This window comes from Chlorocebus sabaeus, chromosome 18, assembly GCF_047675955.1.
Source record: "Chlorocebus sabaeus isolate Y175 chromosome 18, mChlSab1.0.hap1, whole genome shotgun sequence".
In the NCBI taxonomy this organism is placed as follows: Eukaryota; Metazoa; Chordata; class Mammalia; order Primates; family Cercopithecidae; genus Chlorocebus; species Chlorocebus sabaeus.
The window spans coordinates 34,245,144-34,260,099 of NC_132921.1; the positions used below are offsets into that span (position 1 = coordinate 34,245,144).

At 51.2% G+C, this 14,956-nt stretch overlaps 1 protein-coding gene across 11 annotated transcripts in view; it reads right to left on the bottom strand.

The window, feature by feature from the left end:
- CTIF (cap binding complex dependent translation initiation factor) overlaps positions 1-14,956 on the bottom strand; it is a 331,164-nt gene that overhangs the window by 151,961 nt on the left and 164,247 nt on the right. The window lies entirely within an intron of this gene.

The window sequence follows — 14,956 nt, forward strand, 5'->3', positions numbered from 1 at the left end:
TCAGACTCCCATGTAGCCAGTATCATAGGCATGCATCACCACACGTAGCTCATTTTTTCATTTTTGTAGAGATGGGGTCTCACTTTGTTGCCCAGGCTTCTTTTTCAACTTTAAAGGAGGAACTGGGGGAAATTCTAAGGACAGTCTTTTGTGTACTGTCACCATGACAGCAACTATTTATACATCTACATCAAGGTTGGAGAGAGGCCCTCGACTTGCAACCCAGGGCCGATCCTGCAAATGTAGAATCACAGGCAGAGCTATTTGCACAACCTGGGTTGATGGCCAGCTCTGCTCTTCCCACCTTTTCCCATTCCTCCTCCAACAGAAAAGTGTGTTCTAGTGTGGACATGGCAGAGAACACCATCATGCACTACCATTCCATTATGAGCAGCCTGGGGTGGAGTAGGGGGTACCTAGACTTGGAATCAAGTGGGAGAGAGTGGACTGGCTTGGACCTGGGACACCTGGGTACAAGCATGGATGCAGAGTCCGCAGCCTGAGGGTGAGCCCTACCCACCTGCAGGGACCTGTGCATGCGCTGGATGAGGGGAAGCCACAGGGTCCAGGCTGCTGGACAGCGGTCAGAGGGGGTCCATTTTTGCCCACTCCCCACCTTACAGGCAGGAAGCCCGAGGCCCAGAGTGGCCACACAGCGACTTAGAGATTGCAGTCCTGTGGGTTGCACCCTGTGGTGGGGCACATGCAGCCCTCTGGATTCAGGCTCCATAAAGGAGGGTCTCACTGTTTTGCCTTCACAGGGCTCAGCCCCCAAGCTCGTGGTTGAAACTGACCGCCCTGGCTGTGCTGGGACTGGCCAGTTTTGGTGAGCTTCCCAGAGAGGTAAAGGGAGAACAACAGACTCAGGAGGACACAGGGACCTTGGAGTTATGACCACTTGACCTGGACTGGATTGAGTGCAGGGAGGGAGCGACACATTTCAAAATATATTTTAATAACAATCCTTTCCTCTCACCCCTGTCTCTCTTGCCTCCAACAATCTAGCCAAGAAAGCATGAATGAATTCCGGGCTCCAGGCAGCCACAATGGGCCTCTGGGGCCTTAGGATGTGCTTTGTTTAATGGTTTTCTCAAAGGATATTATTTGTTTTCTTTAATACAAAACACAAATAAGGAAAAACACCAAGTCTTCCCCTCTCGTTTCCCCTCTCCCACCCTGACTAGGCTCTGGGCTGGCCCCCTTCCCTCCTTCCCTCCCTCCCTGCCTCTCCAGGTCACTTCAGGAACACACTGGGTGTGCCCCAAGGAGACAATGGACAGGAAGCCGAGGCTCCCCACTCCGGCGGCGGGGACTAGGATCTCCGCTCTGAGGCCGGGCAGAGGGAACTGGCCGTAGCCCCTGGTGTAACACAAGCCTAGGGGGTGCCAGCCTCCTCGGTCTGGGCCTCCAACCCTGGGCTCTAATCCACCTCCTGGCCTCCTTACCTGCACACAGGCAGCAGCCATGGGTAGCTAACCCTGTCCCAAGACTCAGTGTGACTCAATGGGGCACACCTGGCGACTCAGGCCTTCTCATGAAGCCACTGATACGTCCCCTGTGTCTACCCATCCATCCATCCGTCCCAGAACAACTCACATACATGTAGTATATGCGTATAAACCATATGTGTAGTATATGCGTATAAACCATATGTGTACTATATGTGTATAAACCATGACAGTGGTTAGAGGCCTGTGCTCTAGAGTTAGACTGTGAATGTCAGATCCTGGCTCTTCCTCTTGATGACTGTGTGACTTTGAGTAGATGACCTAACCTCTATGTGCCTCAGTTTCCATATCTGTGAAACGGAGATAATAGCATCAGGCTGCTAGAATCCTTGTGAGGATTAAACGAGTTCAGAAACATGTAAAGAACATAGGATAATGCCTGATACATAGTAAGCCTCATTGTCATTATCACTGTCATCGATGCCATCATCATCATCATTGTCATCATCATCATCATCGTTATCTTTCCTGTGATCCTGACACTCTGCTCAGGGCTGAGTGTGCCAGGACAAACAAGGCAGCACAGGCACCTGCCCTCATGGAGCCCCCAGCCTTGGAAAAGAGTCCAGCAGGAGGTGATTTGCAGGGAGGGAGGGCATAGGAAGCTCAGGCCATGGAAGGAAGAGAGAATCTGCACAGTGCCTGGTGGTCCAGGGTGGTGTGCTGAGGGAGGCTCGGTTTTACGCTCTTTTTGGCCTGAGGCTGGCAGACTACAGCGAGGCAAAAAATCAGTGGAACAAAGTGACAGAGGTGACAGAACAAAGCCTTGCACCCTCTGAGGTCCTCCCTCTCCAGGAAAAATCCAGCAGGGCTATAGAGGGCTGGTCCTACCTATAAGGCCACGTGGAGCCTCAGCCTCAATGTGGCATCTAGGTGAATAAATGAATGAACCTTGCTGCCTTCCCTGGGGCCTTTTACGTAGAACTTCTGGCACTGGGAACTGTGTTGACACAATCTCCATTGAGAACCCCTCAAAATCAGCCACCTTGCTTTTCAAACTCAAGATGGTATCTGGTACCAAGAGACACATACAACTCAGGGTACTGCCTACACTCCTTCCAAAACAAGAACACTTAGGCGTTAACAGGGGGCAAGTGTGAGGCCAGCAGAAGAAAGGAGAAAGTCTGTACTAAGCCATACACCTGTCACCAGATGTGCAGCTCACGCAGGTTGGCAGAGCTTCTTTAAAGTCACTGGTGAGAGGTAAGGTGACATGTGAGTGGTCTTGGCAGCACTGTTCATAAGAGTGAAAACATGGCAACAACCTAGTGCGTGTCCACTGATGACTGGATAAATTGTGGTACATCTATTCAATGGAATATTACATGGCCATAAAGGGGAAGGAGGTTCTGAGCCACACTACAACATGAATGAACCTTGAAAACTTCAGTTCAGGGAAAGAAGCTAGTTACAAAGGACCACAGAGTATATGATTTCGGTTTTTAAGAAACGTCCAGAACAGGCATATCTGCAGAGATGGAAAGTAGATTAGTGGTTGCCAGGGACTGGCAAGAGGGAGAATGAAGAATGACTGCTAATGGATGCTGCATTTCTTTTGGGGTGATAACAACGTTCCAGAATTAGATAGTAGTGATGGTTGCACAACTTCGTGAATACACTAAAAACCACTAAAGTTGTATACTGTGAAAGGGTGAGGATCATGGCATGTAAATTATATCTCAATTAAAAAGGTGAAAAATATCTGGGGGCAGTATATTCCAGGTAGAGGGAATGGCATGTGTTCAGAGGAAGAAAAAAAGGAGAATGAGGAAGAGGAGGAGAAGGGAAAGAAGAAGAGGAGGACAAGGAAAAGAAGGAAGAGGAGAAGAGAAGATCAATCCAAATGAAAAGTGGCCCCCACCATTTAATCTCAAGGAAACAGCTGCCCTAAAACATTATCTGTTAAGATAGGGCTGGAAAAGGTGGCATGTCCAAGACAAGTGGCACCCAATGACAGGAAGGTCCAGTCCAATATGTTCCTGAAACCTGGAAAAAGTATAAGTTGTTGCTTCTGGTGGCCTGGTCAGGGGAGATAATATTCTGACTTTAGACCAAAGACCCCCTCCTTGCTTTTTAGAAAGGATAGATCCCTTGAGTGGTAAATGGGAAATGTATCCTTTAAAAGCACATACAGTGGTCTTTGCTTTAATTCTTTGCTCAACAAATCCTCCTACTATGTGTTTTGAAAGGGCCCCATGTAAACATCAGTCCAGGTATGAGTATCCCCTCCACCCCCTGCACTCCCCACAGAGAGAACCAGCCCTTGGGGTTCCCAGCTGGCTTTCTGTGTGTCTGGTCTACCTGAGTCGGATGTGCCTCTGTGGCACACAGGAACTACCAGGCCCTGCCTGCTTTTCCCCAACCTCTCTGCATGAGAACCATTCTCCCCTGAGCTCTGAGACCTGGCTGCAGTTCCCCGTCTGTCTAACATCTGACCACTTCCGGTAACTAAATGGGCCTGAGAGACAAGTAGATTATATAAACCAAGCCTCTCCAGGGAGGGAGGGAAGCTAATACTCCTTCCACACGCAGTGCCGGCAGAGTACACGTGGAACACACACGCGCACACACGCTCCTGTCCCGAGGTCAGTGCTTGTGGAAGACATGACACTGAGGGGCGGCATGTTATTGCTGGTTGCAAAAACATGTTATGTAAAATCAGCCCATTCCAGGGCAGGCTGAGGCTGGTATCTCACAACCCAGTGTGGTGGGTATTTCCGAGGGATTAAGGGCAGGCCCAGCAGAGCTCTGGCCCCAGAACATGAGCCTCAGACAGTTATTAATCCTAGCTGGGAGTGCAAGGGCCTTGCCACGTGATGACAGCCATAAAAACATAATAATTCTTGAATCTGGGGGTGAGGGGTTGGGGAGGGAGGGCAAAACAAACAGTGAGCAGAAAGCATGTGTGCCGGGCGGCTCTGTGACCAGCTGACACTGTGATAGGAGGATACGCCTTCCCTAGACAACAGGCTCCCAGCCACCCACCCATCCATGCCTCCATCCCCCCATCCTTCCATGCACCTGCAATCTCATAAATATTGTTGTTTCAGGCACTATGGATACAATACTGAAATAGAAAGGCAATATGCTTGTTCTTACAGAGCACACTTTCTAGTGAAAGGAGAGAGGCAACAAAGTATATCATATGATAAAGAACTATGTTTTGCTATGGAGCAAAACACAACAGGGCAAGGGGATGAGAGAGGCAGGGGTGGAGGGGTCAGGGAAGACCTCTCTGTTCAGGCAACACTTGACATCCATCCACCCTTGGCTCTCTCTCACTCGACAGATGCAGAAAGCCCGCCATGCAGCAGTACATCGGACGGAGAATAACATGAGAATAAGAACCTATCCCAGGCCTAGGGGAGCTCAAGGGAACACAAACGAGGAAGCTGATAATGCGCCATGTGCGATAGTTGAAGTTGAACGGGCACCTCTGGCAGCCCAGAGGAAGGACCGAGGACTTCTTGGGAGAAGGGTCAGGGAAGGCTCTGCCAAGTGGGTGATAGTTGAGCGGAGCCCTAAGGCATTCAATGGGGGCACAAGAGAGGAGAAGAGGGCAGGCCACAACCTCAACCTGGCAGGCCAATGACAGCAGCGTCACGGGCTGAGTGCCGGGAGATGGGCTGGGCTCTGGGCAGAGGTGAAGCCCCGGCGTTCTGAGGGCTGTTGCTGGCACTCCTGACCACAGTGCCTGGCGTGACCCCATCTGTAAAGTCCTCCTCACCCTCCGCAGGAGGTAGAACTGTGTTCCCCAAAAAGACTGGTTGGAGTCCTAATCCCGCATACCTGTGAATGTCTTTTTTGAAAATAGGATCTTTGCAGATATAATCAAGTTATGATGAAGTAAGTCCTATGGGATTTAGTGCGGCCCTAAATCCAATGATGTGCGTCCTTATAGGAAGAAGGAAATTTGAACACAGGGAGATGAGGAGACACAGAGGGAAGAAGGCCATGTGAAGATGGAGGCAGTGTTTGGAGTGAGGCACACACAAGCCCAGGAGCGCCAAGCACTGCTGGCAGCCACGGGCAGCAGGGAAGAAGGGCCGAAGGCTCCTCCCCTACAGCCTCAGAAGAAGGCGCGTGGCTCAGCCAGCGCCTCTAGACTGTGAGATGATGCACTGCTGTTGCCGTCAGCAATCGGTCAGGCTGTGCCCATGGACATCCCCATTACCCGTGCTTCCCTGGAGACCACAGCGGAGTTACCAGTTGTCCAGCACAGCCCGATTCCTTCAGAGGCTGGAAAAGGCTCTTGTCTCCACCACTGCCTGCCAGGCGAGGTGGCTGGCATGCACTCAGGGGCCTCTGGTGTAAAAGTTGTTGTCTCTAGCCAGTTCTCATACGGGGCCGAGATGTGCCCACCTTGAAGGGCCTGTGCCTGTCTCCCATGCTTCCTCCTTCCCCAGCCAAGGGTCCTCTGGATGATGTCATAGGTTGAAGTGTGACCTCCAAATTCTTATGCTGAAGTCTTAACCCCTGGTTCCTCTGAGTGGCCTGATTGGGAAAGAGGGCTACTGCAGAGGTAATTAAGTTAGGATGAGGACACACTGGAGTGTGCATGTGTGGGGCCCTGGTCCAATATGACTGATGTCCTTGTAAAAACAAGGCCGCGTGAGGAGTGGGGAGACGCTGCAAGAAGCTGAGGGGCCACTAGAAGCTGGAAGGGAGCAATGGTCCTTCCGTAGCATCTTAGCGTGGGTGTGGCCCTGCCGACACCTTGATGTTGGAATTCTGCTTCCAGAACAGTGAAACAAGAGGTTTCCATTCTAAGCCACCCAGTTTGTGGTCCTTCGTTATGGCGGCCCCGGGAAACTAACCCAGGTGGAGCGGTGGGCAAAATCACCCAGGCTGGGAAGGGATATTTTTCCGAGTCTGTTTCCTTTGCCAAAATTTGAATTTGAATTTGAATTTGAGATTTGAATTTGTATATGTTGAAAGCTTACCAGGTAATTCCCCTGTATTTCCAGCCCATTTTTATGGAACAGGAAGAGAAAGCTTAGTGAGGTCAAAGAAGTTGCCCACAGGGGCCCAACCAGTTAGCAGGAAGCCTGTGTCTTCCATCTCGGAGGCACACGGTCCCAATGGCGATGTCACATGGCCTACAGTACCAGGGCAGAGATGGGAGGCCAACCCCCTGGGAGCATCAGAGAGCTCTCTCCCCCCCACCATAGACCCCGTGGTGCTCAGCCATGCCCCCAGGCCTCTAGAAGCGAGGGGGAGGGGACAAGAGTAAGTCCCTCCCTGTCCAGCCTCATTTCTGTACTCAGAGACAGGCAGTCCCTCCCAGTGACCACTACGCTTCCCCCCAGGCCCAGAGGTGGGAGAGCTGGTATCTGGCAGGCACTGGTTCAGACAGCCTCCCGTGTCTGCCTGGCATGTCCTTGCTGTAACCCCAGAGATGACCCTGGCCACAGCCCTTTTGGCAAGCTTGCCTGCTCGCCTCCCTTCTCCTCTCCAGAAAGGGGTATCCCTGGCCATCAAGCCCACCCTGACCTTCATTCTACAGGCTGGGGAGTGGTGGTGGTGGTGGTGGTGGTGGTGGAGGTCCCCTTGCTGCTGTCCCTGCCCCAATGAGGTTTTGAAGTGCCCCGCAGAGCTCAGTTCCATGGCCTACGCTTTCATAAAATCCAATGCCCACTTAACCTTCACGAAAAATCTTCCTGACAGTCTCATGATCTTTGACCTCTGACCCCTAACCACGAATCTAGGTCTGATAGAAATCATCCAAGCCTAACTATCTCTAGGTCTATTATCTTTCTCTCTCCCATACGGCAGCTTTTTGAAAAGGAAGAAAGCATTATACAGACACAAGAAAGTCTTCCTCCTGCTTTGTTAAAAACAACCACACTAAACGCTTGCCTTTGCAAGGAAGCAGTGAGGCTGTACAGTGGTGGGGATCCTAGCCCAGGCCAGGGAAAGGGTGGGAGGTCCCAGGCAGGAGGTGGCCACACCAGGCTCCTCACCAGGCAGACCCTGCAGCTCCAACCCTGCTCCCTCCCAGCTGATCATCTGTCTGCCCCTACAGTGCCTGGATATCCACTCTGCCCTGGCTTCTTGGAAACTACGGTCCCCCTCCTCTTCTTCACAAGCTTCTATATTGATTACACCAGGTTTCTGTCACTCCCTGGGCACACCCAGAGAGCATTAGCCCCATGGAGGTAGGGCAGATCCTCAGGCCAAGTCCAGACCCTGCCAGCTCAGGACTTTGCAGACTCCCACCATCTCTAGCCCCAGCCTGGGGAGGCGTCCCAAGGGGTGAACAGTACAAAGGAACCACAGCACTTGGTTAAAGGACCAGAAAAATCCCAAGCACAGCTCCTCTGACAATAAGCTTGTCTTAACAGCAGAGGCTTCCTCCTGCTGGGGGTCATGGTTTTTCATGTTTTTGTTTTTTTTTTCTAAGAAGTTATCCTACCAAGGTCTCTCTCCACGTGTGCAGGATGTGTGGGTCACGTCCAAGCAGAAGTAAATAGGTAATGTTTCTAAAATTCCTGGAATCTCTAGGTTGCACAGCTATTCAGAGAAGTTGACCTGTTTCAGAAAGGAAAGTGGGGGGTGGGCAGGCTCACCCATGCTTAAATTTGTGGTTTTCTAACTTTTCTTTTAATTTATTATTTTTTTAATCAGCAGAGATCCTTTCAAAAACAATACCTTAGCCGAAGTTCTAATATAAAATCATAGATAATAAAAGTAAACATGGAATTTCTGGAAGCTGCCGCTGAGCCCTGGCACCCCACACCCAGCCTCCATCTGCCACACATCGGTGCCCTGGCATGTGAACCTAAAACTCTACCCATTCTGAAAAGCTCTGCTCTCAATACTATCCCAGAGGCTAGCTGCACAATGAGCTAGACATTTTTCTAGACGAAGGGCTTCACTTAGGAACCCCAGACAGGTTTCAGTGGATTCCACGACCCCCTTAAAAGTGCATGTGAATATTTTGCCCAGAGAAGCCTTGTGGGTGACAGCCCATGACATGCACCCTATATCCAGGTGGGTTTCATCTGCACAGCACTGCGGTTCCAGAGGCTGGGTCGTTGGAATGGGCAAGACTTCTTTGGATGCTCCAAGGCAATAACCACCCTTCTCCCACTTTTCTTTCCAATGGGGTTTCTTACTGTAACAGTCTAAAGAGTCCTGAATAAGAAACTGCACACACTCTTTGGGTGACCCAGGTCCTGGCTGTGTCGCTAAGCCTGGATCACCATGGACCATTCTTTTAATATCTAATTCTGCCCTCTCCTCTCTCTTGTGTAAAATGAGGATGAAAATATTTGCTCTTCCTACCTCCTTTGCCACACTATTAAGCCTTTCTTTGATTTCATGAGCCAATAAATTCTTTTTACATTTTAAATACTTTGAGTTGGGTTTCTGTTACTTGCAACCAAGAAAGTCCTAAATAATTCAACATGATACAACTTTAGGTGTCAGTGGTGCTGATCTTATTATACCCAGGAAGTCATGGAAAGCAGACATGACGCCTCCCTTATTGCCCTCCATGGGTAGCCACGTCAGGAGGAATCCACCAGGCAACCTCAAATACAAATGACATTTACTTATTAATTTCTGAATAAACAGATAAAATAGGTGAGGACACTGATGCAAAGAACAGGGACTAGGGACCAACAGGAAAGTGTTAGAAGATTGTTTCTATATTTTATAGAGTAAAATGTACAGGAAACAATTAGTAAAATGCCACTTCTTCAACTACCATTGTCAGGCTTCCCTTGTGCAGCCAGCGCAGTGCAGTGAAGGGAGGCCGTGTCTCCGTGTGTGGTTGGGGGACGGAGGCACTGGAGGATGACTGTGACTCTCTGTGTTGAAGACCAAATGAGACCAAAAGGCTACAGGCCTTCTCCAGGTCATGAACCCAGGAAAGATTTGAACACAGGCCACTTGCGCCCACGGTGTTCATGCTGTTCATTGACACGGGACAGTCACAAGAGAATGGGACTGGAGTGGACCGACATGCTCCACTCCCGGGAGAATGGGTATCTATTAAGGGTCCTAGACACACTTCTGAACTGAAAACGGCAACGCCTTCAAGCTGCTGCAGACTAGCAGCAGAAGGAGGCCCAAGAAATGTGAGAAGAACGAAGGGCCACGAGGAATGAGAGTTTCTGTTCTGCAGCCCCTGAAAAAAACCACCTGGGCAGGATGAGACACATATCGCCGTGTCCCGGCCCCTCACGAAGTGGTGCATCTGTGCACAGACAAGACCCAGAGCCTCAAGAACTCTAGAGAGCAAGCTCAAGAGAAGGCAAAGCAATGTTCACGTTTGGGCCTCTAAGGGGGAAACCGCTGAGAAGTGGGCAACTTTGTGAAGAGTTTTATGTACCTGAGGAGGTTCAAAGACCATCATAGAACTGAAGCATCAACCAACTCCAGAAGAGGACTGACGTTCAACAAACCCTCAGAGGATGCCCACGGTGCCCTGTGAGCACGCTGTGTGCAGAGACACAGGAAAACAAGACTCCGCCTCTGTCCCCAAGAGGAGCATGGGCCCCTGGGGAAAATGGACCCGCAAACTGAGTGGAGTCACAATGGAAGAACATCCAAGGTCCAAGGAGCCATGAAGGAAAGGACACCCGAGGCCACCCTTTGAAGTGAACAGAGGCTCTGAGGTTAGAGTGGGAGAGGCACGGCCCATGCTTGGGGGGCTCTGCTCAGCTTCTTCTGAGCACGCTCTGCTGCAGCTCATTATACAAACTAGCAGTAGTCACGCTCGCGCAGGGCAGGGGCATCTGTGGGCAGCAGGGAGGGAGCCCCTGCCTAAACCACCCCCGCAGCCATGCTAAGATTCTGAGGTGTACCCCACTATGCCGGGGGGAAGCCTCCAAGGCCTCACGTGAATGAACAGGTTCATCACTGTCCCGCTGTCTGCCCTGGTAGGTCAGAGCTGGCTGGAGAGGCCACGGGCAGGTGTATTAGCCTGTTCTCACGCTGCTAATAGAGATGTACTCGAGATTAGGTAATTTATAAAGGAAAGAGTTTTAATGGACTCACAGTTCCACATGGCTGGGGAGGCCTCACAATTATGGCAGAGGGCAAAGGAGGAACAAAGTCACATCTTACATGGTGGCAGGAAAGAGAGCATGCACGGGGAACTCCCCTTTATAAAACCATCACATCTCATGAAACTTCCTACTACGAGAACAGCATGGAGGAAACCGTCTCCCTTCAATTATCTCCACCTGGTCCAGCCCTTGGCACGTGGCAATTATTACAATTCAAAGTGAAACCTGGGCGGGGACACAGCCGAACCATATCAGCATGGATAAGGAGGCCACAACGAACGCGAGAGCAGCAGAACCTGCCTCAGTATCTGCCGAGCCAGTGTGGAGTGTGCTCACACGGGGTGTGAGAGCCGGGGGTTTGCAGGAATGCAGATCCAGGCGGCCTGAGCAGAGATCAGGCATCAAGCGGTTTGGCTAGATGCTGTCACTGCCACTTACTGCCGGAGCTGGCAGCAATGCCTACTTTATTTATGCTTCTAGTTCTCTCACCTAAAAGATGGTGGTAATAAAGAAGCATACGCACATCAGAGGACCATTATGAGGGTTAGATGACTGGGCATGTATGGCGCTTCGACAGCCCAGATCAAGAACGCCCCGCTGCATGTGGAGCCCCCGGGCTAGGAAGGCTCCAAACTGAGGCTTCCTAAGTGCTTGCATCTGTGGTCTTTGTGCACCAGATGGGAAGCTGCCACCCAAACCCCAAAACCATCCTAGAACGTGGTCACACCTGTGTCAATCAACTAAGCACCCGCTGAGCTCCCAGGCCGAGTCCAGGACACTCTCGGGCCAAAGCAGTCCCTGCAACCTCTGCTTCCTCCACCCAGACCTGCACCACCCGGCCCCAGCCCTAGCCCCAGCCCCAGCCCCACGCTGGTACTTCCCAATCCCTCCCCTCATCTCATCACAGGACTCCAGGCAAGGCGGAGAGCTACAAGAGGGGAAGCTGCAAGGAGGTTCTGAAGAGCCAGGGAGAGACCCGTCTCCCAGAGGACCAGCCAGTCTGTGAACCTGCTCAAGGGCAGAACGTTACTCAAAGGCCCTGAAGATTTCAGGCCTCGGCAGCCAAGAAACTTGACTGAGACACTGAGTCTGACCAGCCTGCTGGGGCCGTCGGGCACCAGGAGGCTCGGGGGTATCTAAGAAGGTAGCCACAGCACAGATAAGAAGGGTGGGGAAGAGAGGGCCTCCCTCCTCAGGCCTGACTGAGAACCAGCAGGGACAGCTCAGCCGTGGTGCCGGAGGGACAGAAACATGGGTCCCTCCTCCACGAAGCCAATTCGTGCTTTCATTCATTCAGGCAACATGAGGCAACACGAGGCTTACGAGGTGCCATGGTACTGGAGGGTTGAAACGTGGGTCCTCCTCTGGGAAGCCAATCCATGCTTTCATTCATTCAGGCAACACATTTCCACTGAGGCTTATGAGGTGCCAGGGGCTGTACTAGGTGCTGGGGATGCCACAGTGACCTAGTCACAGAGAAGAACTTCCACTCTACCGGGGGAAATGACAGTCCCCAGCCTGCAGCTAAAAACACCAAGGTCATTCAAACAGAAACAAGTGTATTCAAAACCAAACCAAACCAAAGGAAGGGGATAACGCTTTAGATTAGGGCATCAGAAGAGTTCCCCCTAAGAAAGGGACATGTGAGCCAGACCAGAAGGTCCAGGTTGAAAAGATCGGGAAAGATTCAAGGCTGAGAGAAAACAAATTAAATAGGGTATTCCTATTCTGTTTAGTCTTCAATACGTGAAGCTTAGAGTTTATTTAAATAAAGTAGTAGGCCTAAATTAGTAGTGCTCAACATTTCAAATTTCATAAACCAGTAAATTTAAAAAAGGAGAACTGGGCTGTACACAGTGGCTCATGCCTGTAATCCCAGCACTTTGGGAGGCCGAGGTAGGAGAATCATTGGAACCCAGGAGTTCGAGACCAGCCGGGGCAACATAAGGAGACTCAGTCTCTAAAAATAAGATAAATACATAGTTTCCTCCCTAGGACGGAAGCGAGTCCCGTGCCAGTTGCTGGGCCCTCCTAGCTCAGCACACAGCCAGGGCATCTCCTGCGACAGGTTCCAGGAGGGCAGCCCCTGCAGCTGAATCACCCAGCTGCCCAACAGCAGAGGCCAGGAAAGCAGCATTTTCATTCTCCCCTTGTGCACTTGGTGTTCCCTTCAAGCGCTCCCTTCATCCATAGGGTTTTCAGAGGGGAATTTGCTTTTTTTTTTTTTTTAAATGATGACTGCGTTTTCCACTGAGTTGACTTTCAGGAGGCAGGAGTAGAGAGTTGCCCTGCAGGGCCACATGGCTCCTGACTCTGGACACACCCCATGCTTGACCTGGAAGGCCAGAGTGCATGAGCCAGGCTCAGGGGATCCAATCCTGGGCTTCAGGACTGCAGGACTGCAGGGCTGGGGTGATGGATGCAAGGGTTGGATGCAATGGCATGATCACTATTCCTGGCTGCATCACAGCCTCCCAACAAGGGAGGTGCTTTCTGGCTTATCAGGAGGAGGTGATCCCTTAGGTTCTCACTACCCCCTCACATGTCATCTCTCAGGAGCAGCCCATCCAAAGGAAAAAGCTTCAGCCACTGCCCCCCAATCCCCTCTGGCCTTGAGAACCACTTTAAACTTCTATTTACAGCAATGCAGCATAAGGAGCACCGGGCTAGGGGCCAGGAGACCCGGGTGTCTGCCCTGGCGTTGGAGTTAAGACTGGAGAATGGTCAGCTGCTGATCTTTAAGGACCATCTGGGCCTCCCTTTCCCTGTGCGCCTGCCATCCCATCCCTGAACACACACTCCTCCTTCCAGGCTTTGTCTCCAGCCCGGAACATCTTCCCAGTTCTATTTACCCCTAAAATTCTGTCCAGCCTTTGCCATTAGCACAAATGCCCCTGACATGCAAAGCTGATCCCAGTTCCCATGAGAAGGAATCCATTTGGTCACACAGCACACTGGATAAACTTCCTAGTACTCCATCCTGCTGTCTGAATGGTCTAGATAGTTACTTAAATGCTTGCCTACCCAAACAAGCTACAAACTTTCAGGAGCTCAGGAGCCATGTTTCCTTCACTTCTGTAGACCCCACTGTGTCTGGCACAGGGCCTTAGGTACCATGGGCCTCCATAATTGCTTGTTGTATAAAAAGTTAAGATGACCACTGTCCTGATAGGCCAGAATTGCGCCATTCTTACTGGATCCACTGTGGACCAAGAACATTCACAGGTGACCCAGAGGCCCAGGGGTCTGTGGCCTTTAACCAGGCAATATCTCTTGCTCTGCAAGAGGCCAGGATCCTTGATGTCCTCTAACCATAAGGCTCAGGGTTTAGTGATTGTTAGCTCTCCTTCAGTTAAAGGGAAAAGGTAACAAAGACCTGGGACTTTGTTACATTTCACTGGGTCCCCAGGACTCAGTGAAACTGTAAGCTGTCCGAGGACCAAGGTGGCCATTCACTGGCTGCACAGTGACATCACACCATGGATGCTCAGGCCCACTGCTTAGCCCCACAGGCCCTCTGTGTGTAACAAGTGTCTTACTTCTGAGACAGCAAGGCAGCAGGTACATTGGCCAGGCACCCGTACTGCCCGTTTATCCTCTCTAAGCCTCAGTTTCCTCTGCCTGAAAATGGAGAGACTAATACCTACCTTTCAGTGTAAGAATTAAATGAGATGCTGAAAACCAAAGGAGATGACAGATAGAAACACATCTGGCTAGTTCTGGATTACATGTTTGCTGAACCCAAACGGGAAATGCTCAAGCCAGACCAGCTTGCAAGGAGAAGGGTTCAAGTGGACCCTAGGTCCCAAGAGCTCGAGCCAGACAGAGTAGGAGGGGTGTCGGTACCCATAAAGAGAGCAGTATGTCTGGCGGGGTTCACACAAAGTAACACAGGCTGGGACGGTGAGACCAGGAGTTCCACCCTGCGATGGATGGGCAGCAGGGTCCAAGGAGGTAGGCCAGCCCAAACTGTGACCCCAGTCAGCACCAACAGGGGGCTCTCACCCAATGGCCCCTACTGGGTTATAGAAGACAGGGCTCGCTGCCCTAGATTTGTGCTGTCTGACATGAAAGGGCTGGAGGCGAAAGTAAACTCTGGATCACAGCTGGGCCCACAGCCTCGGAAGACACTAGGGAACTCCAGGGACTCCTAAGCCCCCCGCCCCACGTCAGAGCCCTAAGCTTCACCTCCAGAATTGCATCTTACATGTTGCAAATGCTGATGAGACTGACAGCTGGGGAAGAAGTGGAGAGGGGGAATATCTGTGGGAGGTGGCTTGGGCCCTTGCATGAAACCTGCCCGATCTATGACACTCCTTGGCTGTTTTCAAAAGGTTCTACTAGCTCCTCCTAGGATACCTCAGAGTGCCAAGAAGATAAAGAAAAAGGAGACAGCAAGACCAGGCTTGGGCATCCTTGAGCCGAGTCACA